The sequence below is a fragment of the Rattus norvegicus genome, chromosome 2, assembly GCF_036323735.1.
Source record: "Rattus norvegicus strain BN/NHsdMcwi chromosome 2, GRCr8, whole genome shotgun sequence".
NCBI lineage: Eukaryota > Metazoa > Chordata > Mammalia > Rodentia > Muridae > Rattus > Rattus norvegicus.
Genome location: NC_086020.1, coordinates 209628729 through 209641152, shown reverse-complemented (window position 1 = coordinate 209641152; position 12424 = coordinate 209628729). Strand labels below are relative to the sequence as shown.

The following is a 12424-nucleotide window of genomic DNA, read 5'->3' as shown; positions in this document are numbered from 1 at the left end:
GCAGAATAAGTTCTCTTTGTAATTATGCTGAACATAAATATTTTTACTAACTAGCTGCATGTCATTGAGAGAAACCTCAGTAAGATGGATGAGCTAATCTGTGGCAGCAAATGACTAGAATAGGAGAAAGGAAAAGAAAGCTAGAGAAGCTTGAAGAAACTGGGAGAAAATAATTCATTCTTCCTTTTATAACAGCACAGCCATGAGGATCATCAATGAAAAATCAGAGACACCAGCACAGACCTCTTGGTAATCCCCTTCTCATCTGTAATCCATCCTATCACTAAAGGGGAATTGTGTAATTTATGCTTATATAAGTGGCCCATTCACAAAATAGGTTCATATTCCTTATCTTGTTAGCTTCTATCCTTTGTTTCAGACGATACCCTGGCCTTTGTCAATATGATAAGAACTCGTGTTGAGTGTCTTTTTTTCAGAGCTGGGGACCGAACCCAAGGCCTTGCGCTTCCTAGGCAAGCGCTCTACCACTGAGCTAAATCCCCAACCCTCGTGTTGAGTGTCTTACAGAAAACAAAATAGTAGAAAGTGTACAGTACCACTGCAGAGAACGTTTACCTCCCTGTGGAAGCCAGGTGGGCTCTTGGTGGGAACTTTACTGATTGATGAATAATTTCTGTCAGGCAAAGCATCTCTTAAATGATCCAAATTATAAAATCTTTCTATGTAGGATATAGTTTTTGTTTCCCTGTTTGGCACTTGCATAATGTAGCCCAGGCTACATTATGGCAGTTCAAGAAAGAGGGGTGATACTTTTAATCATACTGACATGCTCAAGCAAATGGCATTGCCAAATGTTCATGGGTTGAATAAGTCAATGCAGCATGGTTATTTATACTGGCCCTACCTTCTGGGAAAGGCCTTAATAAAATACAGAAATGTGCTACTCGTATCGCCGAGTACGTCTGGTGGATTAACTTAGAACATGCTTTGTCCTTTCCAATATCACTGGTCTATTGACAGTTTGCACCTATTTCTATACACAGTCTCTTAGGGTAGCTAGCAAAGTTGCTGCTAAATGTGGAAAGAAGATTAGATATTTCTAGAAAACTTACAAACATACAAACAAACAAAAACAAAACCTTAAGATTTTCCTTAGCATCATTCTCTCATGGATGACCCAGAGAACCCAAAATACATGTTAAGACTGCACACAAATAAACTATACTCTCATTCCTTCTAAAACTATATCATGTTCTCATTTCCAAATTGATCTATACATTCCAAGGTATGCATTGTGTCTCACTCAGCATGTGAGGAAACCAAGATCATGGAAACTCCACCTCTCTGATCATATTCTTTGTAAACAGGGGAAAGAAATAAAAAATCAGAAACGTCCAAGTGAATTCTTTTAAGCTTTATCTCAGGATGAACCCCCTTTGTGTCTCAGTGTGACTGGTCCATAGTTGCTGTCATAGGCAGCTTCCCCAGTCAGGTTCTGCCATCATCCTCTGGGTTACAGCTCAACCCAGAAAGGTGGGAAGATTTCCAGGTGTTATTTCCTCACAATGAGATGTGATACCAGGACAAGGGAGTTCAGTGTAAGGCAACCAACACCCAAATGAAATAAAACAAATTTGTAGAAGCTAAAAGTGTACATTAGAGCGTGAGCATGTCTGTTTTATTTCAAGACCAGACCAAGAAATAGGAATTTCGCTTTCACATGACAACATGCTTTCTGTGCTCGCTCATGGGCTCTCATCTGTGAGTTGATATCCTACTCCATCATTTCTAATATGACAGTATTGACAATTTGCTGCAGATGCTTATCTCCCTTGACCTCTGCTTTACTGTGTCCAGAGGAATAGCACTATGAATACTTCAACCAGAGTATTCTGACTTACTGTCTCAAATCTGTAGATGTGTGGTTAGACTATGGGATGGTGCCCATAAATCACACCTCATTCAGCAGTGATTTTGCTAATAAATACAATTACTTACTATTATGCCACTTATATACAAGGGGAGACTTGTCAATAGAAGCCAAGAAAATATCTTCTGACCATATGTATTTATCAGGAAAGTCTTCATGTTGCTTGAGCAGAAAGATATTGAAATTGTCATTGGACTTGCTGTGTTAAGAAATAAGAAAATACTAGGACTATGAGAGAGATGATGGACATGTGAACTTACCTATCAGGTAAAATATCCTTTTAATGGTTTAGGAATATCACATATGGGGATCCTTTCACATTCAAAATTACATTTTCATTCATTTTATTTTGTGTGAGTGTGTATTGTGGGTGCGTACACATGTGCTATGTCATGCATATGCATGTGCATGTGGAGGTCCAAAGAAAGCTGAGTTACTGTGCTCTTTCCACCATGTGAGTCCTGAGGATCTAATTCTGTGCATCAAGTTTGGTATCACATGTCTTTATCTGCCAAGCGATCTTGCAAGCCTAATTTCAATTGTTATCAGGTATGCTTGATGATGATAAATGATGGTATCAGGTATTCTTTTCAATACTTTACCTATAACATTTCATCTTTCCACTGAATATAGCTTATGACAACTATATGTTAGTTATTACAGAACATTGCTTCAAACCAATCTTTTCTTCCTGTTAGTTTGCACCTCCAGGATAGGTAAATATGCCTATGCAATTATTTTATTTTTGTTCTTTTTACTTTATTTTTCCAACTTATTTTTCGGATATTTTATGTATTTACATTTCAAATATTATCCCCTTTCCCAGTTTCCTCTCCACAATCCCCCATCCCATCTCCCTCCCCCAGCTTCTATGAGGGTGCTTCCCCTTCCACCCACCCACTCCCATCTCATGGCCCTGGCATTCCCCTACACTGGGGAATGAGCCTTCACGGGTCCAAGAGTCTCTCCTCCTATTGATGCCAAAGAATGTCATCCTCTGCTACATATGTAGCTGGATCCATGGGTCCCTCCATGTGTACTATTTGGTTGGTGGTTTAGTGCCTGGGAGCTCTGTGGGGTCTGGTTGGCTGATATTGTTGTTCTTCCTATGGGATTGCAAACCCCTTCAGCATCTTAAGATCTTTCTCTAGCTTCTCCATTTGTGTCCCAGGGCTCAATCCAATGGTTGGCTATGAGCCTCTGCCTCTGTATTTGTCAGGCTCTGGGAGAGACTCTCATAAGACAGCTATAACAGGCTCCTGTCAGCAAGCTCTTCTTAGCATTCACAATTATGTCTGGGTTTGGTGTCTGTACATGGGATGGATCCCCAGGTGGGGCAGTCTCTGGATGGCTTTTCCTTCAGTCTCTGCTCCACACTTTGTCCCCATATTTCCTTTATACAGGAGCCTGAGTTAAAAATTTGGAAATGAGTGGTTGGCCTCATCCACCAATAGGGGGCCTTGCCTAACCACTGGACATGATCTCTACAGGTTCTCCCTCCCCTTTGTTGGTTATTTCAGCTAATCTCATCCATGTTGGGTCTTGGGAGCCTCTTGCTTTCCTGACATCTGTGTGACTTGCTGGTGGCTACCCCCAGTTCCCCATACCCCACTGCTACACACCTCTGTTCAAATTTCTGACTCTTTGTATATCATCTCTGTCTACTCCCATACCTGATCCTGTCCCCCCTTTTCCATATATTCCTCCTCTCTTCCTCCCAAGTCCTTCCCACCCTCTACCTCCCATGAATATTTTGCTCCCCCTTCTAAGAAGGACTAAAGCATCCACATTTGGGATTCCCTCTTCTTGAGCTTGAAATGGTCTGTGGATTGTATCTTGGGTAAAATCCACTTATCAGTACTCACTGATACCATACATACCATGTGTGTTCTTTTGTGACTGGGTTGCCTCTTTCTAGAAACACTTCAGGTTATAATCCTTCTACATCCATGCTATAAATATGTATGTTTATTTCCCCCCTTTGGAGACTAGAGACATCATATGTTAAGCATGGCAGAGCTTACATAGGTAATACTTTAATTTGGCTGACAGCAACTTTGGCGTGATCTTCCCGTTTGTGCACAACTCAATGTGTGAAATAGTCATACTGCATCAGCATGATTCCAGGGACTTGGGCCTGCTTCTGACAGTGAGGAACATTGTCAAATGTTCAGGAGTTGAACACAGGCACACCAAAAATGCTTAAGTAATTTATTCTGGTCTCTCTGAATTATTCTTAGAAACAGTAAAATTTAAAAAGTTTGCTGTGTTGATCATACACAATTGAATAGAGAGGCAGGACTATTGCATTCAGCTGAATCAAGGAGGCAGGGTTTTTGGTACCGAGGTGCATCAAGGGCACACGTGTAGCTAATCTCAATAGGAACAGTCTATAGGGACGCAGTTCTCATTCCATAAATATCCAGGTGGATGAGCTATGGTAAACATTTTCTCTATATGGCATCAGCATCTCCAGATGGCCCATGAAAGCACTGAGATTTTCCTTTAGGTCTACCCTGTGGGCAAGGCTTTCCATTTTCCCATGTGTCTGAGACTCTGAAGTCCTTGGCACGGCTGACTCAAGCCAACAACACAAGTTCACTTGAGACTTTCCTCACTCTAGTCTACCTCTGCTTCGCATCACGCTGCTTCCTGTTACTGACACTTGACAATACAAACATAACAGGAAATGACAGCCAGAGATCAGAAGGTTGGAGTGATAGAGAACTTCCTCAGAGAAGAAGAGAGTCAAGACTCCCTGTCAAAATAAATGAAGAATTGATTATACCACAAAAGCCAGGAACCAAGGAATAGGTTTGTGAGCCCAGTCCCATAAAGAAATTAATAGAGACTTACAAAACCTAGATAAACGCTAAAATAGGGACGAAGCAGGTTTCACAATATAGAATAAAGAAACAAAGCATAGGTTATCTCAAGTAGAAAAATAAAAGTTTTTAAATTTACATAACAAATAGTAAACTACTACACAAACTCTTTAATTACAGAAAATATATTATTAAAATTTCTATCTTATAAGTCAAAGAGTTATATTCAAATACTGAATGATGGATTATTTTAAACAAGCATTCTTTCAGATGAACGCCAGCAAGTATGTTACATTCAAGAACATCAAGACGGGGCACCATTCTATTTCTGTTCAAAACAGACATAATATTTCTTTCAAGAATGAATGATACATGATTAAAACAGCCTGGAAGATATCCAAAGCAATAGAAATAAAAGCAGCTAGTTGTAGATTTTAGTGAATGGCTTTAAAATCCTCCCATTATAAGCAGATAATAATAAGCAGAGAAGATAAACTAACGCGCCATAATCCTACCTTACTGAGTGGAAATAAAACAAAGACAATAGTAATTCCTCTGTTCTGAGTTACCATCACAATAGGATGGATGTGATCAACCAATTGTTTAGCTATGTGTATATTCTTAATATCTTTTTGGTGTTCATAAAAGCCAGCATTCTAAGGTAAATAGTTCATGAATGACAGTACTGGGTCTTCTTCATAGCTGTTAATGATCATTAATGATCAGTAAGTATGAAATCTGATATACAAGTATAGCTGTCATGGCATACCACCTATTTACTTTTTAAACAATGTTGTACTATTAGCTTTGTCATCATTGTACTCAAAAACCTTGAGAGAATGTTTTATGTGATGGAAGTCTTATTTTAACTCATCATTTTAGGTTTGTTCAATCCATGTTTGGTAGGTCCGATATAGAAGAACTTTTCAATTTACTATGATCAAAAAGAAGACTAGAAGGAAGGAGTTAGAGAGAAAACAAAACAGAGACACTGAGAGACAAAGTGGCCAAGGCAGAAGAAAAAAATTCTCCAGGACCTCACCGCAGTCGTGTATATCATTAGGCTAGACTCATCTGCAAATGTTCACAAAACCTCTTTAAATAGAAAATGCTTGCTAAGGACCAAACATTTAACACATGAGTCAGTGTGGGACATTTCATATTCAAGCAATCATGCTGTTCTTGCACAGGACATACAATAAACATGGGGACTTCTCTCATTCTTATATTCACCAATAATTACTCAGGGGAGATGATAGTAGGTAGCATCAATTTTTCACTGTTGAAGAATTAGGTTCAACAAGTCAGTTTGTCACCTTCTTTTCAGAAAGTGTTTGAAAAGTTAAAAAAAAATGTGGGCTTTGATTTTCACTTCCATATTTAGGAAAGATATGTAGTTGAAGCTGAGTAATATAAAAATAGTTCACTACAGCATGCAATAATGATAATCATTTTAATGATTAACTTTATGTAATGTGATGATTTGGTCTGATTAATATTACAGGCATCATACTACAGAAATTATGAAACAACTTAATTTACTATAATTAAAAGCATGATGTCAACTCATTTTTAGATTGCATATAGGCAGGGTAAGCATAGCTTATAAACCATAACGAGCAGAATCAAAACCAGCATATATTAAATTCTGGAATGGCTTCTAATTATGCTGAAGTTTTACAAGCAATATGAAGAAACAATATTCTTTATGGAAAGAAAGCTCTAAGATCAGTACAGTATATTTAACCATTTATCAATCTGATAGGAACACAGAGACCAAAACCAAGTGATTCGTAATCAAAATTGCTTAGCAGTATTTCATGTCCCGTGTTAATCTTGGAGAAGATCTTTGCTTATCACTGTTAAATATTGCAAATATTTATAGCTTCACAGTCCAAAGTATGCATAAATTTTACCCACTATTAAGTAGCGCCTACTACACACTTGCTATTATTTGTCAAGGGTCATAAAATGATGCTTGCCTTACAAAAATCCTTCACAGTGTCAAGAAACCAGCAGCAGTGCTATGATCACGTGACAAATAATTCTCTACATTGCCATATTTTAGTTGAATTTCTGAACCTTCTAATGTGTATTTTCTCATAAAAATCCAAATCTAGCAGGATGTCTTTTGAGTTAGTTTAGCAAAACCCCTAGCCCTCAATATATGACCCCATCCAAATATTATCTTTTTCCCCATTATCCTCCATGCTCAAGCTAATTTTGAATCACCCTAGTCCAGCATTAGAAAGAACACTGCTAGTTAGAAAGAACCAGGAGGATTGAGCCTTATTCTGGAAGACTCCACTTTTGAATATTAATTCACCTATCACCCTTCATCCTTCAGGTTTATTCCTATTTGTCCTTGGAGCTGATGCTTCACTAAGGCAACACAGGGAAGACTGACTATCAATACTGAGTTGTCCTTGAAACCTGAGCTGCTCACGCTCGTGTTAAACCTGGATGTTACAAGAAAGTGAATAGATGGGACATTTCAGAAACCTAACATTTGGTCTATCAATACTCTTCATCATATATGAACACAGGGAATTTGTCCAAATATGAGTTATGCTATGCATGGGATAAATAGTAGATTTTTCAACTTGCAAATGACTCCTGATATCTGCCAATCTCCAACTAAATGCCTTGGCATGTGTTGCTTCTCTCTTTCACATGCATACACATACACGTTCTTTGTGTTTGCATGTGTGTGTACACATCTGTTTCTCATAAACACTACACAGTATATTTACACTACTACTACTACTACTACTACTACTACTACTACTACTACTACCACTATTACTAGATTTTTTTAAAAATTGACATGAAAGGACAAAGTTGAAAATATTGCTACTGGGGTTGGGGATTTAGCTCAGTGGTAGAGTGCTCGCCTAGCAAGCACAAGGCCCTGGGTTCGGTCCCCAGCTCTGAAAAAAAAAGAAAGAAAGTAAGAAAGAAAATATTGCTACTGAAGATAATTTGCAGCTAGTCTTTAATAGCAGTCAAGAACTGTCTGGTGTGATGGAGTTAACTGCTAGTGAGTTCTGGAATGGCAACTCTTCTTTCTCATGTGAAAAGTGTGGATGAAAGAAAGAAGTTCATCTCATCAGTGACTGGGACTTGTCTGAATCCCCTTAGAAACATGCTTCTGGATACAAAGCTGGTAATTTCAAATGGGCATCTTTATCTACAAAATGATTTGGGCAGGGTTTACCTCTTAGAAAATTATGAAGCTGGGAGCTGCACAGTCAGATAAGCTGTGTAACTAAGTAGAAAATGGAGCCTGAACTAGCTGTCTTTCCTGTGAAAGGTGAAAATACTCACACTTCCTTGAGTTCACTTGACCCAAGTTAAAAGAAATGGTGATACTGCATGGTGATGTCAGTGATAATTCACTTCCTCTTGGTTACCTGGCATCTTCTATTTACTTCTATCCATTGAATTAGTAATAAATCTGGAAATGAATTACAACCAACCATGCTAGTTTGATTCTAAAGTCTAATATCCTACATACTTTGCTAACCAAAGAGATAAAAGAGAATGAAGGAACAGGATAAATTCTAGTTACCCACATGGAATCCCATACTTATGAGTTTTCTGGACAAGTTTTGTGTAGTTTATAATTTTAAAATATGTTTTGTTTATTCTGTGAGAATTCTATACATGTGTACATGGATTTTGGTCATATCAACTTATAATCCTCCAACTTGTTTTTGCACTGAGACTCTGCCTGAACAGTGCCCTTATCCAAAGTTTATGTTTTCTTTATTTTAGATAACTGACCAAGGCCAGTTAATGCTACCTATGTGCCCAAAGGTAAGCATCAATCTAACAAAGCAGGAGCTCCACTCCTTATGACAGAACTGATACTCTGTCCCTTAGCAGCCACCAATAGCCAATAGTTATTCAGCAAGGGATGCTGTCCTTTGAGTCCCTCCCTCAGTCATGCTGGAATTTGGCTGCATTATAATTTTTTTGGCACAGGAATTAACAGGAAGTGAGGAATAGAGTGTACAGTATTTTAAAAATCTACCCACCCTCACTATCTGTATCCACAGCCATCATTTATACGCTATTCTTTTTAAAAATTCTTCAAAATGCAAGAATTTTGAACATGAAGAATTCTATTACTCCATATGAGAGCTGTGTTAAACATTGGATAAATATTGTAGTCCCTTCCCTGAGTCACTATTGGGTCACTGGATTGAGTCACTCTTGAGTTACAAGACCCAGAATTTGAAATGTAAAGAATTACTTAGAGGATGCAAAGTGACTTTGCACAGCTATCATAGAATTTATCAGTTCTAGGAAGAAAAGGATATTTCTACAGTATTCATTTATGATTGATGATATTCCCCAAACCTGACTGGATCTCACTGTGCTTCACCTTAGATTTTGCTGGAGTAAAGCAATAGTGACTGCTATTGTAATGCTTCACAAAAAGGTGACTCCGTATAACTTTGTGTCTTGGAGGTATCTTTTTCAATCTTGAAATGACTAGCTATGCATATTCTGTTCAAATTACAATCCTGTCTTCTATAAAATGTCAGCCTTTTCTTACTCTGATATATTTTCATTAAATCCAATGTTTTAATATATTGCTTGACAATGTTTTCTAGTTTTAGTTAACTTTTTTAGTCCTAGGTTAAATTTTAAGAGTCAAGGGGCCATGGAAAATTATAGATGTTAATTTGGTAGTGTGTCCTGTTTTTAATAAAAGCAGCATAGGGGAGACAGGTTTATTTGGCTCACAAATCCGAGTTACAATCCACTCTTTGAGCGAAGCAAAGGAGGCAAGAGTTTCCATACTATGCCCACAGTTGAGGGCTTAAGGACGTGACTGCATTTATGCTACCTGCCTGCATCATTGCTCTCAGCTGGCTGTCTTCACTTTATACATCTCTGAGAACATTCTAGGGAATGGTGCCGCCCACAATAATTAGGGTCAATAAACAAACAATCAGAGTGTTCACAAGAAGCCTAATCTAGATAAGTACTCAATTGAGATATTTTTCTAAGACTATTTTAAGTTGTAGCCAGATGTCATTTAAAAGTAACCATCATATATGTAATGAGATAAGATGAAAATGTAAAGTTAAAGTGATGACTTATCGGAAACATATCTAAAATAGTCTTGATATGTACAAATGCATAGTATGTATTTTATAACTATTTAAAATATTCTTACAAGATTAAGATACTTTTATGTAGTTATTTAACATGGATTAAATAACATGATCTGCAAATTTGACATGAAAACTACTCTATTCTTGGAGTCAAATAATGAATTGAATAAAATAACTTATGGAAGAAACCTGCATTTTAATTTGTGACATTGGAATAAAGAAGTAACAACCCTATGCAGTGAGTGTTGGACAAGCATAAAGCAGAGAAGGCCATAAAAGGTCTTGAAATAAAAGTCAATAAAGGAGAGACCAGAAGAAATCTTCAGAAAAAAATATCTTTAGGGAAGGCCTTGAGAGAGAGGGTCATGTTACCCTCTTTAGAGAAAAACAATGCTTGTAAAATAGATGAAAATGAGCTAGTGCAAGGACTGAAATTCCAACTACTCAAGAGGGTGAGACTAGGGAATCGCAAGTTCAAGATCTGTCTGGCTCACTCAAGAGATTCAAGGCTGATCCTCATAGCCTTAGAAGACTTTATCTTGAAATATAACTAATAAAAGGAGCTAGCAGTGTAGTTCAGAGGGAAAATGCTTGTGTTAAGTGTTGGAGGTTTATATTTAATTTTCAGAACTATAATATAAAGTAAGATATTTTATGATAGTTCTTGTGTCCTTTCCTATTCTTGTGTCTTTATTCTTTTTGAGTGCTATATACTGACTCAAATACGGATTTAATAAGTTACCATAATTCAGGTATGGTGGAATGTTTTTATTGGTTATTTATTTACATTTCAAATGTTATCCCCCTTCCCAGTTTCCCCTCCACAAGCCCCCTATCCCTTCCCTCCCCCTGCCTCTATGAGGGTGCTCCCCCGCCTGCCCTTTCTATTATTCCAATTCCCAGGAGGCAAGGCAGGAGGATTAATTGGCCTCCATCTGGCTACATAGTAATTCAAGGCTAGTCTAGACCACAGTGCAAAATTGTATTTTCAAATAAATGAATAAATAAAATAATTACATTTTAAGGTTTCCCTCTTATAAAACAGTGTACAGATATTGAAGAGTTGAAATAAATATGATTAAAGGCAGACCGGCTACTAAAATTAATACAGCAATAACCAATATTTAACATGGCATATTATATATAGACATATGACATGCATATAAAAGACTTTGGTAACATTTCTGAAGATAAATTATCTTTAGCCCTACAGACACCCAGAGCCAACATATGCGAAACGCCCCTGTGACATGCTCCGCGTTGCCTTTAAATGCATGATCTTGAACGTGCACAGGTTTTGTTGGGTCTTGGCCAGTTAGCAGTTCTCTCTCTCTCTCTCTCTCTCTCTCTCTCTCTCTCTCTCTCTCTCTCTCTCTCTCCATATTTTTCTCTGAGTAGTAAAATTATAAACTCTGGGAATGGACAAACGGAGCCCTTCCATAGGATGCAACTCCAGCACTGATATCACTGATGGAAAACTCAGACTAGGTTTTACAATCGGGCACCAACACGCTCCAACTTTCAGTTCAAAACCCAGTCCTTCTAACTGCTCACACTACATGAATCTGACATAATGCTCCATCACATGTGCACGTACAGACTCCTGGAATGTCACGTCTCTGCATTCAAAAGCATTCAATGTGCATTTACAACGTCAGTACTCCAAGAGCCCCTAACTACCACTAATTAACATTGTCTGCCTAGGGGCAGTTGTGCGTATTTAGTTGTTTGTCTTCAACTCCCCTTGGCCAATCCTGCTAACAAGTCTCCCATCACGTTCCATGAAGGACAGCTCTCGAACGATGTGCAGTTGACAAATGCAAAGGAGTCACCAGGCGTATCTACCTCACTGGGGGAAGTTACATTTGTGAGTCTATACAGATTCTTTACTAAAATTAGTCTCAGGTCGATGGGGTTTTTAATAATTAAATAAAAGCTAGGGAAGCATCTGTCACTGGTACAAAAATAAATAAATAAAAGGGAGCAGCAAGATACAGAGTATTTAACAAGCAATGTAGCCTTAACACCATCATTTAATGCTAAGAGTACTGTGTACAGGAACTGTAAGTTGTGCCCCATAAAAAATATAGTGTGGCTTATGTTGTATTGTCCTAAAAGGATTCAGTTAATAGGTATAGTCTTTCATATGGAAATGTCTTATTTCAAAATCACAGTAAAACATATGTTGACTAAATGAAGCAAAGAATCTGGCATAAATATTTATATTAAAATAATAGATAGTCTCCATTACCAAGACAGCCAATCCTTTAAATAACATGATTTTTGATAACAGGCAAATCTAATCAAACCAGTTACTATCCTGATAAACTGACCAAGGGACTAGCACATAGACACCATCACAGTACAGAAGGATAACTGATGTAGCATGCTCTGCTGCCATTTAGAAACTAAGTAGGAATATGACAGACTCCTGCAATATCCTTTATGAATGGGATGTCTTATTAAAACTAATATTGAGCCATATTCTTCCCAACCATGATCAATAACAGCTACAGAGTCCTTCCTTAACCTTATCGTTTAAATTGATCAAGTCAAGCAGTTCTATTGAGTCCTGACCT

At 37.7% G+C, this 12424-nt stretch overlaps 1 protein-coding gene across 3 annotated transcripts in view; it reads right to left on the bottom strand.

Annotated features, from left to right (window-relative positions):
* Dpyd (dihydropyrimidine dehydrogenase) overlaps window positions 1-12424 on the bottom strand; it is an 865876-nt gene that overhangs the window by 518625 nt on the left and 334827 nt on the right. The window lies entirely within an intron of this gene.